This window comes from Varroa jacobsoni, unplaced genomic scaffold (genome assembly GCF_002532875.2).
Source record: "Varroa jacobsoni isolate VJ856 unplaced genomic scaffold, vjacob_1.0 scaffold_977, whole genome shotgun sequence".
NCBI classification, from domain to species: domain Eukaryota; kingdom Metazoa; phylum Arthropoda; class Arachnida; order Mesostigmata; family Varroidae; genus Varroa; species Varroa jacobsoni.
The window spans coordinates 87,402-110,565 of NW_019213879.1; the positions used below are offsets into that span (position 1 = coordinate 87,402).

Below are 23,164 nucleotides of genomic sequence, written 5' to 3' on the forward strand. Positions count from 1 at the left end.
ACATATATGATGGTTCTAGTTTTTTGTTTTTTTTTTTATGGAATAAATAATACAGAACCATTGTTAGTAAATTAATTAAAAAAAAAATAAGTTATTAAATTGCTAAAGCAGTTTATGATTTTATCGGACAACGTTCAATAACTGAAACATTTGTCCTAACCTTTACCTTTATTGAATACTTTTATAACCTAACATTTATTGAATCATCGAGTTGTCTTTCGTAATGGAACCACCGCTTATAACACGATATTCGCGTGAAGTTCTCACTGATTTTTCAGAGTTTACTACTACTACCACGTGTTCCTACTGACACGTTGCTTCATACCGAAGCAATAGCATATTGAAGAACTAGAAAAAATGAAAGTCTACATCCCTCTGAAATAGTAATAACTTGATTCCTGTATTATTATATATACCGCAGCATGCACCGTTTGTCGCGAAAGAACAAAGAAAACATACTTATCCTATAAGTATATTTTCTTTGCTCTTTCTCAACTTATAGATTATAAAACGTCCTTCTTTGTTAGAGTGACTGCAGTGTTTCTTGCTGCCGATTAACGATAATGATTTATACACACGAGTATAACATAGCCTAAATCTAGCCTGTACATGTTCGAATCAGGTTGTGTTTAAAGTAATATTCTCATTTTTATAAGCATAGTTAACTGAAATCTTAGAAAATTTCTAAAAATTTAGAAATCTAATTACACAATATACTAATAATATAATAATTTTGCCGTTGCTATCATAGTCTCTAAACATCGTGAAGATTTTTAAGCTCTGTTCAGCCACAGTGAAAAACATCATCGATTCACGATTAGATAACCGATAACGTCATCAGCTCAATAGAGTATTATTAAAAAGCCTCCCAGAACACAAATAGAAGATAACATTTATAATGAGTAAGTAGCAGCAAACAAGCTGCGGCGCGAACTACACGCTGACTGCAAACCGAAACGCGCGCCTATATTTCTTACGACACTTTTAAATCACGCCGTCGCTCTATGGAAAACGTTACTGCAGGTCGAGGACTGTCGTAAAGCGTACGACATCCGTTGAACGGGTAGAGATTTGAAAGCGACGATGATCGTCGACGTGGGATCTGGCGCACGCTGAATGCGCGGTAAATTATTGCTGTCATTCATGATTATACGTATTTATAAACAGAACCGATACGGCGTAGTCATCTGAGGCATCGTGAACGCAGCAGCTCCAACTTGACACGAAATCAGATCGATTTTGATAAATGATTTAGCGGTCGGAAGCTGGCGAGCGACGGAGTATTGGACAAATATTTTCTTAACAGCATTAATGATATTCTGTTTGCCAGAGATGACACTGAAGACGATAGCACGACTGTCAGGTGAACGACCCCTTAAAACAATGCCATAATGTCCTAACGAACTGATCGCTTTGAGAAAGGCCTGCCCTGATAGATGAAATTATGGAAGATTGACGTGTGACGCTCTATGTGATGAACGCATTGCAACGCCGTGCGAGGTTCATCAATTTTGAATCGGTGGACTGCCAAAACAGCCGTCAAAAAAATGGCTAGCAGACGATTTCGGTAGTATGCCTTGATTCGCGCTACTAAGTAATAATAAGAGCACAGTATGACGATATATATTAGAATATGTATTTAGAATATAGAATTAGCAAAATTATCGTTTCGACGCATTTGACAGATCGTAGTTACTGAAGGTCGGCCCACATTTATACGTTCATAATTAAGATCAAAGGCAGTAGCTGCCTCGTTATTCAGGCGGCCAGGCTAGATTACGTATATCTAGCCTACTCGCCATATATGCGTAACCCCTGCAAGCGTTACACGCCAAAAGTTGTTTCCTTTGCTTCATGCCGTAATTAACAAAGCTATCTACACAGGCATGATGCATAATGTCGCTAGCCGGCTGTAATTGCGATCCATTCGTGGTTAGATTCAACAATACAATACTGAATGAAAAGAAAGTGGACGCAGTGCTTTGTACGATAGGGGTTACTGCAAAAACTAATCGTTCATGTACGATGCCGTGAATTCAGCCGAGTGCGGCAGTGAACCCTACATTCGATTGCTAGTTGAGGTCGGTGTGGGTGTTCTATTCGTAGGTAAAAGACCTAGTATTGGCTAAATGCATGTTTTATGGGAGAGCAGGTTATGCCATATGTTGTTGGCGTATGTTGTAGATGAATGTTCTGCTGATCTGAAAACCGAAGTGTATATTGTCGTAATATTCTAAACTCTGGCTAAATATCCGACCTTAAAGTGTTTTAAACCTTTTGGTTGCCAATGATCTGCTATGAATGACGAGCTAATATACTTGTTCGAAACATCAACCCAAAATGATTCAATTATAGGTAGGATATGAATGATTAGATATCAGTAGTTTGCTTATGCCCTGATATCATTACTCACTAGGTGAAGCTATACTAAATTTGCCAGGTATATACACATGCGTAACCTAATTAAGAATATTTATCTAGCCGCGCGATGCCCAGGTCAGTACTTGGCAAGAACGATTTCATAGTAATGCTTGTTACCACGATATAATGCTAAAGATGTCATAATAGGCTGCTCGAGAGGACAGATGTACAACTTGTGGTGAATGTGAATGAAAATAGGTGTTGACGAAAAGTCATTTCGAAGTTAGGCCAAGTTCTCGTGTCTATAATACATTTGATTTTTCCCCTGTTATAGCAAAACAGAATCGCAATGGATCGGAGCTCTGTGACGCGCACTGGTGCGAAAAAGCAATCTGGACTATATCTGATACGCGCTATCACTCTGACCACTTCCCGTAAAATGAACTATAGATCTTAAATTACTCTTAGTCCATGATTGACGTTAACTATAAAAGCGTAGAAATGTCCATACTCTTTGCGCTGGAGAGCCAAAATACTCATAATCAATTCGTCATATGCGTCAAGGATTTTAGCAGTTTACATATTTAAAAACGTTAGATATCTATAATATGTTACTTGAACTGCGCTTTGTATTATAATGTGGAAATATTGCATAGATTTTAAGAGATGTCAGTTACATAGTGAAGACTGTTTCTCTGTATGCTGAATTTTATGGATTCCCTAAAATTGTTTAATGCGAATTAAAGCGTTTTCTAAAAGCGCGTAAAATCAGAGTAATTTCATAGCCCGAATTCGAATGCAGACTATAAAAATATTTAAAAAAAAGTATAAAAATTTGTCCAGATCCTTTATGACCTAGAAAAGACTACAGAGGGGCCGAATAAGACCAGCGACGATGGAAAAATATGCACACAACACGTTAAGCCCGAAATGGTCTAGAAGAAGGGTCTATCTAAGCTTCGTATATTTGAATAGACGAAGTAAAATTGGAATAATTTTTTCGACATATTGCGCTGCCCTGCTTAAGTAACGAGAGTAATGTTACTGTGTATAACTCGGATAAAAAGGAATTACATTTCAACATTCAACGATTTCGCGTCAATAACGATCAATCTCAAGCCAGATGTATTTTAGTAGAGGTAAGTCTTTAATATGAATGCCATTTCGGCACATCGCCCAAATCTACCGTAGCGATAAATCTACAGGCATTCACGAGTCCAACCCTGAGCGATTTGCACACCTGTAGTAATGACGTCGCAAGTTTATAAAAAGTAATTCATGAAGTTAATAACAAAACATGACGTTAACACGACGCGCGTGTAAGTAAATGTGTAGGAAACTGTTTAAAATCCCTATCCTAAGTGAAAAATTACAATCGAACAATGTGCTAATAAAGCTGCCTTATTCTAAAGTGGGATTTCATTTTTTTCGGCTGCTATAAACTTCCCACATTTATTCACCAAAGTTTTTGCCTCCGTTTACACATGTTACAATCTATAGGGCATGTTCATACAGGTAGAGGAAGTTAGGAAATTAGGAACTTTCTTAACAAATTTATGGGCATATGAGCGATGGCATGAAATCATAAATAACTTCGTAAATCTGAATTACGTTGGCTACGCTTCCGAATCTACTTTTCTATGTAAACCATGTATTATCAGTTTTTTAGCGCAGTTATACGTTCTCACAACCGTAACGTAACGCATTAGTGGTGCTTCACACTTTCTGAAAATGGACTTTTCCTAAAGGTACGCTGTTTTATTGATATTACAGCATTGTGAGAAGACCCTCCTCAGTGTTCTCTGACATAATGGATGTCGCATAATTGCCTCTGTTCCAAGCGCAATTTCGCCACACAAGATATGACTGTACTCTTGTCCAAGAGGTAACCGTCTTTTGTACTAGGGCTAAAAACAGGCTATTAAGGCTTGTAAACGTTGAATGGATCCGATGGATGCGTAATGCCATTGCAGCCCAGAAAGCATCTGTAGACCTTAAAGGCGCCTATTTTTGTGGAGACGTTGTTCACTTCTCTGCTAGTTTTTTCGACTGACCTTGCAACTTTAAAACGCTGTAACGGCATAATAGAAAAACGGACCCCCTATATTCTTATATTATTCAATCATAAGGCCGTTACAACAGTCCTGCGGCCCAATCCGGCTACAGGGGTTACATAACCTGTTAGAAAGGCCATCCGCCCTGTGAAGGCAAACTAGGTTAACAGAACAGTCTCCTTGGACCCTACGTTTCTCGAGAACGGCTACGTCGTCCTTGTTGGCTTGTTGGTCGCAAGTTGTAAAGCTGATGCTTGTTGCGCTTTTTAAAGGGAGAACTCTCATCTTAGAAATGGTAGGTAGATGGCTAGCCGATCACATGACGAACTGTTTGCTATCGTTACTGTGCAGTACAATGACTGAGGGTTATCACACGTTGAATATTTATAATCACAACTAGTTGATGCTACAGAACAACACAAATATAGACGGTATTTTAACACTTGGTATAGTTAATCAGTTTCTATGTTTGCACTATATATATGTATATATATATATATATATATATATACATTCTGCGAACCTCCAAAGAAGCAAACGCAAATAATACAGATTTCATATAAAGAAATAAAACCTGTTTGAAAGACTTTATTCTCTAGCTGAAATTCTCTAGTAAGTTAGTGTTTTCGCGTGTTATAGACGTTGCTAAATAATACATATTATTTTGTTAAAACTTTAGCAAATATTGTAGAAAAGTACGAGTTGTTGTTGAAATCGATAACTAGAAGTTTCATAAGGTAATTAAAATTGAGTACAGCAAAGTTACTTCACATTCGCCCATGTAGACGATTTTTTTTGTTATGAAACGGGCCTCACGTGAGGCGTGAGTTCCTCAGCTTCCTGTACATTCTAATGTCCTTTTTGAATCGCGCCTGTATTAAGGCTTCGATAGGAAGCTATGTTGCTAGTATTCCCAGTTACTTGCTATTCCTTACGATTTCGATCCACTCGATTTATAGGCCCTTTAGCAGAAAGAAGATGAACACAGCCTACCTACCATAAAGCACCAAACAATAATGCGCGATAACATTCGGGATTCTCTTTTTCATCTCCCAGCATTGATTGATTAAAGAATAATTAGGAAACGTATTTAAATACATTTCTGCATATTTCTGAATCTATTCATTCTACCCTAACGCCTAATCAAATTGAATCAGGGCAGAATTTGTTGATGCTAAGATAGAACCTACTAGAAAATACCAGTCACATATCAGAAAAAATACTATTCAATGGTGGAGACCAAGATGGAGGCATTTTAAGTCTCGGCCAATAATACTGCTCAGAACAAATAAAAAGATGGAATACGGATACATATGGAACATTTATCGAGTGATATACGGGGAATCTGGTTTAAATTTCGACATCGAAATTTGTTGGACTGTAGATTCCGATGAAATCGAGTAGGTGTTGTCCTACGATGACCAGTCGCACGTCTACCTTCTTACAATTAGAGGCAAGCATGGACATTATTAAATTCATCCGTCAGACGTATGAGATGAAAATTCAAGTAGCCTTGATGCACCTAATCATGTCCAAACCTGTTTTCCCTTTAAATTTTATTATCGCAGATTTTTTTCTTTATAACCATCTCGCAGCCAGACAGCTAGCGTGATGCATCTGAGCCAATGAGAGCAAACAGATGCAGAAAGTAAACTGTTCCAAATAGCTTCACGTTTCGTATATCTGACTGCAGGGTGGGGATTGTTCGCGCCTTTTTTGTGCACCCCGTTGCTAGCATACATTGTGTTTTGAGAACCTCACTGTCAGATATTATTCAAGGAAGCTTAGAAAGGACCAATAACAACTCCGTCAGAAGCCGTTTTCACAGAGTGGAGCCATGATAGTAATGAGGCTTGGGCGGATGTTTATAATAAACGAAATGACTTATTTTAATTATGGTTTGATGTTTTTTTTGTTTGTTCCTTGCGCACATCGCTGGCAGACGATAATCAGTAGAAACTCAAATAAAATCACCCATTTTCACGTATACAATGACGGGCGTATTTTTCGATTTGGTGACTGATCTGTTCGATTACTAACAGCAGCTAGTGTTTTTCTTTTAGTTTACTGATTGAACTTTTAGAACACTGCGGCGTTTCAAACAGAATTATCGATTTTACGAGGACTGCGAAAGAGAGTTCATATTTTGATTTTCTTTTAATGAACCTGTTTCCAGAGATTACTGCTGTCTATTGAAGTTAATACCTATATCCACGTAGAAAAATAACTGACAGTTTATATACCAGAGAATAGTACTGGCTGCTTCGTGAGTAACGAGGCAATAAATTGGTAGTGTTTGCTAGAGCCTACGGTACCGTTATAGGCTTAGGCAAACCTGCGTTTCTTTCATTAGAAAAAAAGTGATCCTTTATCTCTATCGAATAAACAGCATCTTGGCAGCAAATAAACACCTGCTGTCAAGAAAACTTACTATTACTATGTGTGTGTCTTTTCGCATTATCGTAATGATACAACATCGAGTGCAACAACTTTTCAGAAGAAGGTCTAGGCTTCGTATAGGACATCGGAGAACAGTATTGTGCTGTATTTTCTAGTTGATTGACGTTAAAGACGCATTCAGTTTACGTAAGCAGCTTATTGATACGATTAGGTTGATCGGTACGCCCTCACGCGACAACAGAGACTTCCAACCTTGCTTTTCGTAGGACGCAATTGTTATTGGCACCTATATGGCAACCGATTGCATATGGCTTCCTTGTCGTTTGCTCATCGCCATGAATCACTTCCATTTGCTCAAGTCGCAAGTAGTCCATGATAACAATGCGGTAAAGTCTTAGGACATACATGCGATTTGATTACATGCTTCTCGGTCACGTTAACTTCAGTAGATATAGGCAAAGTTTTATTATGCCCACCTCATGCAAAATATGTAATGAGATGGGAATTCATTTAGATTCATTCTAGTTTAAGCTTTGTCATGCACCTGTGAATCATCGACTGTACTAAGCTATGGCTGGGTTGGCTAAATAAAAAAATCTTAGTCGTTGTATTGAAATAATAGGAACAAAAGCTTGTGAGTAGAATACCTTATTTCAAACAACTCATCAACGGTAACAAAATTAAGCAATGTGACTCCGCATAAAAAGACTATAAATGCGGAGGTTTTCACATAATCCTGAGAGTAAATTCTACACAGATCATTATTGGATTTTGACCAATCGGCATTTAGGTGGCGATTCGATCATTTGTTGTGTTTTTGTCGATCGTGAGCCTTATGCTACCTTACCCTATGATGTAAAGGGTCGTTCAAGAAATAATTTTTTGGCGAAAAATTAATTTTTCTTTCCTCAGACGTTCAAGCTTGACGATCCGTTGATAGTGGTGTCTACTTGAAACTATTACCTGCGTTGTTCTGATTAAAGACGCGGCTATCATGCAGCTCTATCGTTGAAGCTTATACATTTGTGTAGTACGTTGCATTATCTTGTATGCATATATATTTATCAGAGTAGGTGCTCACTGAAAAAATACATCGGATTCTATGAACATTGAAAGACACAATTTTATGCAGCAAATTTCATATGCGTAATTTATGTCACGTTAACCTAAGGTGCAATCTGATGCAGAAATCTAGCCTGTTATAAAACAGTGGTATAGGTAACGTCGCACTAGGTTAAGTAAGCCGGTGAAAAAAAAATTGCCATCCATTTGGATAGCGGAAGTCAATTTGTGCTCTTAAAGAAACAATTGTGGTCAGCCATATTTGAGAACTGCAAAATACCTGAAAACTTAATTTTTCATGAGCTCCGAGTCTGAAAGAAATGCAGAATCAAACACAGCGTTAATGCAATCGTAGTTGTAATATCCTTTGTGAAAAAGTCTGTTCTGTAGTAGATGATTCTATTGGACGTGCCATCGATGAGGACAGTGGATATAAGCTATTTGCATTATAATTGAATTCGGGATTTTCATATTTCACTGTGTAATAGTATGTAGGCGATCATAGAGAGATTATTGTCTCACTTTTAAGAGGAAACGTAAGTCATAAACGGATAACTTTTTTTTTCAAAAAAAAAAAACTAGACACATTTTTATTGCCCCGCCGAAAGTTGTTTTTCACAAATTATAAATAAATATCTATATGTTCAAATGTCGATGGTTCGACTTTGGAAACTATGAGATTGCTTGCGCGCGTCGCTATGAACTAACACTCCGGCGATAAGTTCGTTGGGTATGCAACACTAGCTAACGTATTTTTCGTATTACATCTACGTGTCACGATACGCGTAAGTCTAGAATTCAGTAGCGATTGAACCAGCGTACAAATAGAATGTATAAGTACACTAGAATACTTGGAGGAGTTTATCTAAACTCAGTCAGATATCGCGACAGACACACTCGTAGTGGTATACGAATTTCCCGCTCTACGAGGCTTTGAGACACCATGTTATTTCTGCAAAAGAAGTACACTTAAAAGGGCTACTAGTTTATCTAACGTATATAATCAATCTTAAGTAAACATTTTGGGAACGCCGTTTCACAGAATGCAGTTAGAAAGTATAATTAACTTACGTAGAGGATGAAGGGCTTTTATAGCTGTAGTTTGTGGATGTTTACCGTTCCCCGCAAAACAGTCAACCGAGATCCTCTCGCGCTTGACTTTGCGTCTAAGATTTACCCATCTTGACCTGACTAGTTAATCTACCGAACGCTGTTGCGCCTATTTAAGTTAGCTATTTCTAAATTTGTGTAATCACCTAATTTGTGTAGAATCTAACCAATGTAGAATAATATTCTAACCTTCTTCAGGGTACGTTTCATTATCACAGGTGATACGATCTACGGAGACGCACGTTGTACGGCTGTTCCTCGTCAAATATGATCGTTTTTTTTTTTTTGATACGATCATGTACTTCTGTTGTTGTTCCCATCTATCGAATGTGACAATATTACTATAATAATTATGGCTGCGCTATTTGTATTAAAAATCTCCTCAGTAACCTACCTTCGTAATCATTATGACTGTGACAAAAAAAAAACAGTGCGATTAGCTGGTAGGCGGCGCAACACGCAAGTGTGGGAATTTACCTTGTTTGAGAATGCGCTGTTGACCTAGAGCTTAGCATGAAGAGTTTGACACGAAGCACCTTAAAAGCACCTTATTCCAAAAAGATAACACCTTAACACAGGTTCAAGGACTACCTTCATTGACAGGCATCATTGTGGAAATCGCAAAGCGTTTCTTAGCCGGCAGGAACTTCGGCGATCCCGAGTATTTCTGATACATGAACGTGAAGCTACCTTGACGCAAAAATCGATTCATAAGTCCATGTCGATTACTTATGAGTCACATGTTTTCTGTCCGCCTGATTTGTATCAGCGATCTCTACATCCTGAACTTGTAGTCTATGCGATTTTATTGACATTGTTATCTTTGAAATGCGGTCTGCTTTGAACATTTGCTTCTGGTTACAGATACCTGTATCAGACACCACATAGATTTGTAAAAGACAAACTATATTGAATCCGTACTTACAGAACGCCATTTAAAGCACCGAACGTTTTGTCTAGCCGGTGGATTGAAAGTGTACTCAGACGGGAGACCATGCAGAGACGTCTGAAGGATCAAGTTCAATCTAAAAAATGAATATAACTGTCTAAGCAGCTCTATAGTTGCCTCAAGCATTGAATTTTGTAAATAAGAATTATTCAATTAATATTCATTTATAGTAAATAATAATTAGGTGGAATTTTTTTCTATTATTTATAGTTGTACTTACTAATGGCGACTATTGCTGTACGTGCTTTCCACGAAGATATACTTCTCGTATTATTTAAACAAACCTCACATAAAGATATTGATTAAATCATTTTGATTTGATTAAATAAATGAAAATTGATTTAATATTTCGCTTAAGCTTGGTGAATAGCTGAGCTTACGGCGTTTAGTGCGCCGGTTGAAATGATTCCGTGATGGTAGTATTTTATGATTTCTTGCCGTACTGAATCTGTATACCCGAATAATTGATAAGGATTAAATCACGCGTTTATATTCGATGTGCTCCCAGCTACTATTTGTTCAAATAAGCGGACGGGTATTGATTGGTTTGTTGGCGGAAAATTAACACAAATGGGAAAATGAGGCTATTTGTCGACATCATTACTCTTGGCCTTATAGAAGCGCCGTACATCGTCGCGGACACTTTTGTGGTCGATTATTGTTTCCTGTTATTGCTATTTCGGTATAGGGAAACTTCGACGAGAAATTCTCGATTTCGTAACGGTTCGTTCCCTCAATTTATCTTAGCTTACATAAACCTTAGGAGGAATCCCTTAATAGGCATAGGAGGTTGTCTTTTAAGGGATCATAGAATCGATGCTTTTTCAATATTCAGGAGAAACTCATTTCACAAATCACATGCGACGTGCTTTCAGTAAACAGAATTGGTGTCTGCCAATAGAAATTATTGCCGTGTCTTTATACTTAACTTTGACTATTGACATCAATTAATGATTTTTTTCATTAGGTCATTTTGCAGAAAACGTGTAGTTTTTTCTATACGTGTCCCAAGTAATCAACAATGATTATCGTTCATAAAGATTACTAGACTAGGTGACTGTTGATATGCTTCTATTCTTATTTATTGATATGCGAAACGGTATCCACAGATGTTTAGCTCTAGCTTTTTTGTGGATATATTTCTATAAAAGAAAAATCTTTTTAGCTTAGCTGGCTAAATTTGCTGAATCTATGACTTATAATAACATGATCACAGTTCTATAGAATTATTTAGTTGAATATTATAAATTGTCCGCTAAATTTTATCTAACCACTAAATCTTGTATACTAACGACTAATCTGTTATGTAGCAGCTTAATCAACTAAATTATGATATGTTTTCTCTTATCACTCTAAATATGTTCCGCAGTACTAGGATCGTTAGCAGTTTTCTCAACAATGAAGAATAGACCGTTTTCTTAATTTCGTTCGGTAGCCTTTATTATTAATTGTTTTTATCTTGTATGGTTCATCATTTCAAACTTAGAAATATACGTTACAGTTATTCCTATGTTATCGGTGAGGTTAATTTCGTCAAGCGCCAATTCATATAAATGTGATTATAGTTGTGTTCAGTTAATTATCGGGTTGATCTCTTTTCATTATCGTAATAAAGAGGTAATAATGACAGTTAACATTTAACATAACTAGTAATAACAATCTTCCTCCATCAGCGCTCTTCATCTTCTTGGGAAGCAAATGGCTTTCTTTAAATGACCCGCCATTTGCAAATTTTCGAATTCGACTTAACTCTTTAGGTGCTTTCCTGAACCATTTTCGAAGACAAGCGGAGCCACTGTAGAAACAACTTCTATACGCTAGTTTACAAAGAGGCTGTTCCTCGCTTCAGTGGCCATTAGAACCTAATATACCTACATAAATGTTGATGTGCAGTGACAGTTCTTCAGAGAGCCTCGTTACTTTTATGTGATTTGGATCGAAACTCGCATAGATACACGCAGATAGACAAACACGCAGCAGGTCGAATCACGAGTTGAGGCGGATTAGTTAGAACGGCGTTAGCGGTAATGTTCGTATTAGTACTGTGGTGGAACAAAGTCTACCGAACAAATCGAACACCGACGACGACGACAGAGACAATGCCAACAACTGCCGGCGAATAAACGAATTTTCCCAACAACGATTCGACGCTATCCTGTTTTGCTTCGATCGTTTTCGCTGCCATTGATAGGGCGGAGCTACTGCGGCTATTTCAGCTGATTTCGATGGTAAATGAGACGCAGAGGGTTCGTTGTGGCGGTTTTTTGGTACGAACGGCGTTATGTGGTGTGGGGCGACACCTACGATGGCTAGATGTTCTGTTACGCTGACTTTCGTTTAGAAAACTCGGCCATCCGTCTGGAGCAGGCAGCAGTTGCTAAATAAGTTACGAATTGCGGTAATCAACCCGAAATACCCATTTGTTGTTACAACTTCATAGTTCTGTAATAGTTAGGAACGATTTCGTTGTAGTAAAATACCTCTACGTAATTTAGCTGATTCTCCTGGTCTTAACATCGGCGGCATCGTTCAACAGTAACCAGATTGCGGCATGCCATTGCAGTCATTGTTGGTGATTGGAAACTAACATAATGTTAATGTTAGCTTTATTAGTAAAGAGAACGGCCCGAGCACTGCCAAGATGCTACAATACGGGTATATCTCCGCTTAAAACGGGCTATTGCTTAAAGCCAGTAAACTGTGTACGACAATCGTATCTCTAAGAAATACACCGTGGCTTGCACATAGTAGAACTTTTTAAACATACTTTATTGTTATCTAAATAAGGCTTTGTTTTTGCTAATCTATAATGCACATAGAATTGCTTGTACGCCTGAGGGTATCCTGGTCCCCCTGTTTTGCCAGCACAGACCCCGAGTGTCAAGCCAGGTAACAGCGGTGAAGGGTTTAAACCCCAGAAAAGCAAAATGTGTATGTGGCAATAAATATACAATCGCTGAAAGTATTATAAAAAAATATTTAGTATAAAACTAGCGAGAAAATTAAAAAAAAAAAACAAAAAATTGTAATTACATTACGTTTCGTAGCCGGCCGATGCGTTTGTTTCGACCATTCAACATTCGAACATAAGCTGACCAATGCGGAAAAACTATTGAGAGCCCAAGAATTCCAGTGATCTTAAACATTGATTATCACCTTAATTTTGGGTTTTGTGATTTCTTTGTGTGCTGTATCCATATGACCGTAGCTGGATACATTACCTTGCTATATAAACAGTCATAATTGACAACGTGGCAAAGGGTAATCACGTCTCTATTAGACACATTTTTATATGAAAGAAATTAATAAATCACTAATATTAAAGACATTCACTCAGAGCTCAGAAATTGATAGCTCTTTTTTACTAAGCACATTCCATCAATCTTTGAAATTTGGATAATAATTTTGTAAACTTAGCTCATTCAAAAAACGCGATAAATTACTACGGCAACCGAAAAAAGACACGAAAGGCACGACGCACCAACAACCTAATAACTACGGTATTACCTAGCCAAGAAGGTAAATTCTGGATTTGTGTGCCAGGCTGTGCTTCTTTGTTTTTCGACCTAGTCTCAGCAAAGTTGACCTTTTGTGTATTCGAACGTCCCCATAAAGCATACTTCATTTTCCTTTAAATTCACAAGTATCCCCCATAGCTTCCGATTGCAACAATAATAATAAAACTTTTATGAAATTAGCTATGTGTAAAAATTCTCAGTAGGCACTCGCTACGGGAATTTTTGCATATATGGCACTAATGGCGCTGTTTACTCCTTTTCGACGCTACGCGTCTCGTGTATAATACGCACCTATATTATACATTTCCAGAGACATGTAGAGCAACAAAACCATAAATACGATCATGCTAAAAATAGGACAGTATTCTCGTGATTTTTGACAGCAAAAAATGTGAGGCGCGTTTCGCGTATCCCCTGTTGCCCTGCAGAGATACGGCCACAAATGAACGATAATCCGTCGGAATAAAATGAAACGTTCATACAGATCAGAGAGGACATGTTTATATTTTATAATAGGAAAGTAGAATAGTCGAACAGTTGTCTTATCGGTAGAGCTTAGCTGCGTCTCCAATGTTGAGGAAGTCCTATGACATTTGCCAAGCAATCATAAAAGTTCTGCTAGTTCATTTAGAGCCCAAGGATAAACAATGGTCGGTATCAACTAGGCATTCCGTAGCAGGAAACTTGTTAGCTTACTAAGCCTAGGGACAGATGGCGTCTGGCTTCGAATCCCGGCATGGACACAGTTGCGTGCTGGGACCCAATCCTCGAAAGTAATGCATAATGCTTTAACTACCGGGCGTGAACTAGGGACGGATAAGAATTTAAGAATACAAAATAAAAGCTAAAAACTTATATGTAGTAGATGGTGAGCTCAAAAAGTGATTCGATCAAAATTTCTAAATGATCTAATTACAATGAACATTTGTTTTTTTCTAATATTATTACAAAAAAATACTGACTTTATAACATTGAAGCAATAAATGATGCAGAATCATTGAAATCAAATAGTTCAAAATCAAGAGTAATGTATCCTATAGCTATCCGCTGGTGCCTCTGGAACTTGGCGAATATACTTGGTTTATATTTGCCACCTGAAAATTGACGTATCGTAACGGCTGTCGCGTACCCAAGCACAGTTTCTTGGCACGGCTATATACAACCATTGCACCTTGATACGTGTTTGCTTGGTTAAGAGCTTACAGTCGGGTATTGAAAGGAAGTTAAATCTACCAAATCATCGTTATTACTACTCAGATGTATCTCACGTACGTCTTGACTACAATGTCTTGATGCACGCATCAACTTAACTACGTCTTTGCCCACAAGCTAGCATCACTACGAACTGCTACACACGAAGGGAAGATGTCTGTCATTGAAAGGACACGTACTATCTTAATAAGAATGGCAAACGCGTAATATTACATGCTCAGCAAATATTTGGATTATGTTACGATCGTTGTTACCATAATGTGACCACCTGCATTCGATACCACTTCCTGTCAACTTAAACTAAGAAATACCTTTAAAAGATCCATTGCCTTTCCTATTATTTCATCCACATGTCAAATAATAGACAAATGGAAAAAAGCTTTATGCGATCATGAAATGAACAAAACTTAATTATCCTAAAGCGGTAAGTACGCGTCTCCCTACCACGCTCTGTTAGCTCGTCTGTTTGAATCCGTTTGAAAGCCAGTATTCTCATTAACATTAATAATATCAGATTGTCCAAGCAGTAGGTACCCACAGCGAAGTCGAAATTCACTCACGTCAACATCGTACCGCCATCAGTAACGAAATGCTTGTTCGTTGCCGTCGCCAGTGCCAAAATGGATTCATTCGTGGCCTTTGCCACCGCCTATCGATGTCCAACAACGCTAGGACTGTCGTTACGCCAGACAAGCGTTACCAATAGAAAAGTTGACCAACACAAGTTACGTATATCAACATGGTCGGCGCACTCGCGTTCCGCATCCCGAGGTGCGATGCGTGCATCGATCTGAATCAGGTTATTGCCCTTGGGTGAGGTTCGTCTTAAGTTTTGTGCTTCTAACGTCCCTATAATAATATTCATAGAGCACTCTGCGTAGATCGCCAGCAGCATGAATCTGTTCGTCACCATAATCATGTTGTGCGCGTTTTATTGATGTAGTGTGGTTACATCACATATCTAGATTAAAGACAGCTTTGGCTAACTAATCAGCGATTGTCGTCTACCGACGCGCCCGCAAAAGTCCATCTAAGTCTCTAGTATAAATGCAATACGTTGCGGCAATATAGAACTGGTGGTAATCGTAGGCGCGGACCAATCAGCATCGATGTTGCTGAACCGCACTGACAGCGATCAATCGAAAAAGAGTGAGAGAAAAAGGCTAAAGGTAATAGCCCCCAGGATGTGGTAACACGTTTTCGTCTGCTGAAGTTGCATCACTTATCCGGGCGAATTTTGGCAAAGGGAAGCCGGTTACGACGACACTGGCATCGGGTACACCAGTCGAATCATCGATGAACATTCAGCGTTATCTGGAGACAAGTGTAACTTTGAAGTTATATCCATCTAAATCGTTGAAAATATCTACCTACGTAAATAGGTAACGCTTCTCTAGAAAACAAAAAAGAGTCCAAAGGGAAGCCGAAACAAGCCCGAACAACAACCTTCTCGTAATCTCAGTCCGTTACGGTCGACTAATCATCGAGGAAATTCGTGGCTGTGAAATAAGCAGCGTTTAATCCGAACGGTTTCGATTGTGTAACGACGAACTGTTTTGCTATTACGAGCTCACGCTAGCAAAACCCAAACTGTCTATCGGCTTGTACTCTCAGAACGTTACTATCTATTCGTTACATATGGACGCGGTGAGCTGGAAACGGACGTCACCATTCAGACGGTGGACTGCGGCATAGCGGTATGGTTCGCAATGTAGAGTAAAATTCGTATGAAACGAAAGTATCGATTTTATTCTACACTCGTCCAGTAGTGCTTGTTGTTTCGGAAAGAGTGAGAATTAATTATTTACGCCTCCCTTTTATTATATTTATTGACATTCTGGCAAGTTTTGTGGCGGTTATGGGAATAATGCGTGTAAGACAAAGTTATACAATCGTTACGGAAAGAGAAAATGCTGGGTCGTTTTCTGTCTCATTAATATAATATATATATATATATATATATATAATACGCAGTTTGGCTCGTGGGTAACATCTCGGCTGATTCCCGTGACAAAATGGAAATGAGATAAACCAGAAAGGCTTATGATGAAGATGATAACTTCTCTGTGGTCAACAGGAAAACATTTTCGTAACCAATATAAAGAGCGGATACGGGTAGTTAACTTCAACGAATTATATTGCCTTATGATAGTATGTATGTCTCCGTTGTATAGCCATCCATCCCCTTCTTTCTGTCTTCGTGGCGTGGCTTTACTGACATATGGTCAGCCTGACATTATCGAATCATTTAAGCAAGTTTGTGGATGGCGGCAACATGTTATCATTTGTTGTTTACATCCAGACGATCGAATATGGTATCGGTGCGCCGTTTTACAGTACAAATATGAGAGTACTGTCATTTTAGTGTCTGAACAGTGAAATGTTTCACGGTACAAGGTCGTACGGTAGAGGCTGGGAAAATTTGACATTACGTCGATGAAAAGATTCGCGGCACGTTACGTGGGTGACAAATAGAAAGAGTTGCTGATCCACCGAGTCTGTCATGCGCGTGTACAGATTTTACGTCAACTTAAAAAGATCTAACTGAGCAAAAGATTTTAAACATTCAAAGTTCTATTATTGCAACTTCTGAAAATGTAACACTTATAGCTAGCCAGCTAATCAGATTGACTACGGACGGGCTTCTGTTAGATATACGCATATCGTCTAGTGTTAAACAGGGGAACAGATTTCAAAGATCTCGCTCATTCCCAGGTACTTGAATAACTTAAAAAATTCCTTTAATAGAATTATGTTTTAAATCTGCTGCCTAAATAGAACAAGCTAACTTAATTCATTTCGTTAACATCATCGGAAACATTTGTATATATGTAAATATTTGTGTAGGCAATCGAATATATTCTAAAAATTAGATTAAAATATACAAAAATAGAAAAAGCATTTTTCCATTCACAGATACGAACTTCGATAATTTCCCTCATTCTGCTACTGTTAAACAAATTAGGCCATACCGCAAACTCAAAAAAATATTCGTAGGCCGCTTGGATGTTAAGGTCTGTATGCAAAGCTAACCACTAGCGCCACCAATCGCTGTTCATCGTTCATCATCAGTTATTAATCGCTATATATAAAAATCTATAAATTTAGCGTACAGTTATATTGTAAAATATTATTGATATGATACCACTATACGTAGAATATTCTTCTAATTAATACATAGTGTGATAGAGTCTGGCTGTAGGAAGCGGATACGACGTGCGGCTGGGCGTAGTGTGTTTTTCCATTTTTGTTCTTTTTTTTTTCTTTTTTTTTTATACATCCTGCCGCGATGATTAACATACGTCCACAGTGACTGTATAACGTAATTGACCGTAATAATTTTCTGTGACGGTCTGATCAGCTACGGTATTTTACCGTACTCAAAAACATAGACATATTTATTGTTGAAAATAAGTCCCTTCGATTAACTCGCCGAAAGTGACTTATTTCATTAAGAAATCGATCATTTATAATTTTACACAGGTTTGGATTGAGGGAGTAGGATTTCGCAGATCAAGCGCTGTAACTATTCCACTTCAATGAGTATCTGTAATTTTTAAGTCTGTCATAATTGTTCATGCAACGTAATTGCTACCCGTGGCTGTTACCAGCTACCTCGCTTAGGTCGCATGATAGGCTACTTACTGTATTATCATACAATGACTCATTTTGTCAGGCGTATGTACATGAACCAAAATAATATGTATTTCAAGCTAGCTTTGTAGTTCATTATCAGTATTGATAGCGCACACCTTATTCTCATGGTGAAGTAAAAAATCGGTGGCCTTGAGGAAGGTACGATCCGCTTTACTTCCTAACTGATGGATCCCGTCTGCATGTTTCATTTAACTAGATGCAAACACAAGCATCTTACTGCAATCTAAGGTAATTCCGATAGCAAAATTAGCCCTAAAACGCAAATTTCCCAAATTGTTTGCTGAGCCATATTAGGTTTCTTTTTCGTGAACAACGAAGGGATTATTCCACAGGCACCTAAATAAGCACGAAAAGATGCATACATTTCGATTTACAGGCTCACATTAATTGTATATTTTTAGTGTTAAGCATGTGGATTGGCCTTTTTTTTTAGGTTACGTGCTTGGCATCGAGATGTTAAGAAGGTTTTAGCACACATCGAGCCTTTATTACCACTACTGTGTGTGTGTTTGTGTATGTGGGTTCTACATATAAGATTGCCGCTAAGAATTACTTCAGAAAGCTCGCTTAAATGTAATTTCGTCTGCTTTCTAACCTGAATTATCTCGCGTCTTCTTAAGTGTAGTGTACAAACACTGCACGACAAGAATTTATCTGTTGTCCATAGAAGCGTTTTTGTTTTTGTTACATCAAGGGCGTGATCCGTAAACCTAATAATGCCAGTTAGTTTTATTCGATCGACAGTGCGGCATATCAATTTATATGTGTTTTTTGTGTCTCTAAAAATATCTACATTTATTATGTATCTTTCCTTTGCATATATATATATATATATATATATATATATATATATATACACATGTATGTGTGACAATGAATCATTTGTTTTCACATATCTTTAGCATAGAATTTTTCCGAACCAATAGAGTCTGCAAATCAGCTCGATTCGTTGAACTCGTCTGGACATGCAATGGCTTGGGTTAATCTTGCCATTTTGTCAAGATCTCTGCCCTCAATTCAAGTTAGGAGTATAAAATTGCAATGTAAAACATTTCTAGCGCGAACGACAAGATATAGTAAAGAAGTGTTGTTTGACTGAAATACCATTTTATTGTACAAGCAGAGATTCATTGTTCTTGTCAAAGTGCTTGTGCTTGCTCAAAACGCAGATGCTTCCCTACGTCGCCTTAACATCTCCCTAAATATAATACAAGTTTAAAGATCTATCTTGTTCACACGTACCTCGTGTATTGTTAGATATGTATCTTTTCCGCTATTCGGCTATTACTCAATACGCACTTAACAGAATTGTTTTTGTCAGATGTGTAAAGTCATTGTTTAAGTACTAACTACCACTTCACTCAAACCGCGTCCGCAGTTACTATATACCCGTATTATCAGTGTGCGTCTATGCGCATGATTTAAAGTTGGGACAATACGAAAATACAGCAGAAGACCAATAACAAAGCTTTACACTCTCTATCAGCAGGTGGCGCGTACTGCAGATAGAAGGGCCGTAGAACTTTACTAGGTCCCTTGTCCTTATCGCCTCATTTTTGCCATGATAGCAACCCACCTTTTTATTTTTTTTACGGGTGTTAAAATACTAGCAGAGGTAAACTAGGCCAACGCAGAATTTGCTGGTAATTACTCTTGATGGCCTTGACATGATTAGACGTGACGTACCTGGCCGCCTGGATCCGTATGACGGAGCCAATACTATCACCATCTGCATCATCATCCTGATAAATATAAAACCAGTTTAATTACCTCCCCGCTGCTTCTTTATTACATATTATCAGATTTATAGTCGGCCTTCTCACTTCACTTAAATTGTACGAAAATTATAATGGGGTAATGTATTCAGTTGTCCTGAGCTACTTAGAGGATCGAGAAAGATTGAATAACTTTTAAACCATGCGGTCTCAAAAGACGAGATTCGGTAAATATTTACAACAAATATTGGTTACTTCCGACAGCATCTGCATACGAGAATTAATGGATTTATAAGCAAAGATGTCACACAGTACCGGAAAGCAAAACCTATTGGGCAAGGTTCCGTTTTTCAGATGTGAGAGCGCTAGTAGAATCTATCAAAGAATTGGTAAAAACACTAGTCCCCTCCGCTAAGGAGGAATTTTAAAAGTTGATGAAAATTGAGCTATTAAGAGCTAAGCATACTTTCAGACGTCAGGTCGAACAACGAGCCGCGAAACACATAGCTCTCTGTCGGTTCGATACGGGATTCCTCGAAAAACGCGTTATAAAGTTGTCAGGAAAACACAGAATGTAAAAAAGAAAAGCAAACAATGGATTACAAACTGCGTATGCATACGATGTACTCTAAAAAAAAAAAAAACCTGTACAATTGTCCAAACTGTACCAACAAAAAGACATGGAAGCTGTAATGATCCAAGCAACCTGCTCTTTTATTTAAGATCTCGATATGTAGTCCATCTTTCATGGACTTTAGCCGCCCAATTTATCTAAAATACCAATAAGAACCTGTTGTTGTGCTGCAGGCCTTCTTACCCGGTATTTTAAATAACCTTCGAGAAACGAATTTAATTATGAAGCATCGATTTTTAGTACTAAACGAAATCTTTGTCCTTAAGCTTATTATTTTCTGCTAACATTCAGTCAGCTGATAAGTGTAAATTAGCAATGAAAATGTTTAGTTTGCCAAGTGGTTTTAAACAGCTTAAGCAAGTTTACAGATGCTAACGCTGCTAGAAGTTGTTCGTATTCAAATTGAGACAAAAACCAGAGACCTTTATCCACTAGCAGGTCACGTAGCGAATGATAAATAGTTGAGTGCGATTTGAAATCCATGTGTGTCAGAATCTGTATCTCTTGCTAGTTGTACACAAGTAAAGGTTTGACTTTTTTTTTCTGCGCTTTTCAGTAGACAACTTCTCTATTCTTCAGTACTAATGGGAAAGGGAGTAAAGTTCATTAGGGCACTCGTTGTCTGAAGGATTGGTGATCGTCTAAGTTTCATGATGAAATACTTCAAAGCCTACTCCTAGATTAGAAATCCACACTCTTATTCACGTCTTTCTAATATAGGGCTTCCTTTACAAGGTTAGACTTCTGGCTGTCAGCCATTGATTAGGGTCCGCTCGTTTTTCGTTTAGCAGATTTCGTCAGATATAATAGATATCTCAAGCGGAATATTATTATCGGCTTTTTTTGTGCTGCTGGATCTTCTATTAGCAATATGCCTTTCGATCTGCTTAAAATACAGGTGTTGCGTATGCTCTCCGACTTTGCCACTGGCCGAAGTCTACGAGTGCGAAAGACAAGAGGGTCTGCTAAATGTAAAAGTATATGCACATCATTGCAACGAAGAGCTATTACCCAATAAATATTGCGCTCATGATTATTTTGTTTCATACATTATCCTGTTATTGCATTTACGCTGCTCAGGACCCTGTCCATCCGTCTGACGCTACCAAATGTACCCATTCATACGTTACCCATTCCATACTGATTCCGACGTTGATTCATTCTGTGGTGAAGCTGTTGTTTGTCCGACAATGAAGACCTTTTTAAAATGGCTGCCCATTAAGAAAGGAGTTATTGTCGCGTAATGCATACACGAAACGAATATTTCGAAGACTATGTTTTTGATTTTGGCGATAGTTTTCACTGTTCGTCACGTATTTTCCATGACGTACTGCGTACGAAATACTATATTTTCTGTTACGTGCACAAAAATTTGGGCCTATTCACTTTTCAGAGGCAAGGCAGATCCGTGGTTTATTCCTGTTTCAGTTAGAAACCAATAGAATATGTAGTCTTAGGGTGCAAAGAGGAAAGTTTTCGAAAGCCACGAAGCTTGATTCGCTGTTGGAGTTTACGTTTTGCCCGCATCTCACCCCGAATTTGATCAGAGGCGTGCGTATTGCTTGAACGACGTTATACTACATGTACACATTGCTGGAGCGGGAGTGGTAAACCGAATACATTTGCCTTATTGCCAGTCATCTCGTTAACTGATGGGTATTGATGATACAGTGAGCTGGGACGCTTCAGCGATTTCGTAACGAACCTTTGTAACAGTTACTATTATCAATCATTTTCGTCAATACAGAGGAATCTATATATAAGCTGTAACAACTCTATGAGGCGAAACTAATTCACCTAGTATCACTCTGACCCAGTAATGAAGAAGCATGACAAGTACTTCCAGTTATAGTAAATGGTTTCTGATATGTAGAAATCAGGCAAAGAGTGTAGCTTCTAGTGTATATACCTACATATATAGCTGTGTCAATGCCATTGAGCTAGCGGTAGTGGCAGACGGTGGCGGGTCGCCTTCACGAACATAATAGACATAAAGTTTTAATAGTCATTTAAGCCAGTTACTCAGTCATAAGAGCAGCGCCGAGTTGTTTGTAAATCGGCGTCAAAAGCATTCGTTTTACCTACGAATTACCGTATCGCGTGACTAATAGAAAATGAACTAAGTGGCGCGATATTCAAAATCACAATATGTCGGCTTGTGGTAATGGTAAGCATAAGTTTATTATGGTGCCTTGCGGGTGACATGTATACAGGCGTCGCCCTCGTCAACTGTCTTACTGAAATCATTGTACATTGAGAAAAATAGTCCATTTTTGCTAATTGCTTTCGACTATCTTTTCAAGGCCCAATCTTGACCATGTCGAATATGATATCGTTATCAAATAAAACAATTTTAAACACTCACTGATGTCGAATGATAGAATAATGTAGCGACTCCAATCAATAGAAACACAAAATCCAAGAAGAAGAGATGCACAGTCGTGATCGATCGTTTTTGCCTGTTTGCGGCGATCACGTGCAACAGAAATAGA

The 23,164-nt window shown here is 38.1% G+C and overlaps 1 protein-coding gene across 3 annotated transcripts in view; it reads left to right on the top strand.

The window, feature by feature from the left end:
• Window positions 1–23,164, top strand: part of LOC111265506 (uncharacterized) — a 97,154-nt gene that overhangs the window by 2,961 nt on the left and 71,029 nt on the right. The window lies entirely within an intron of this gene.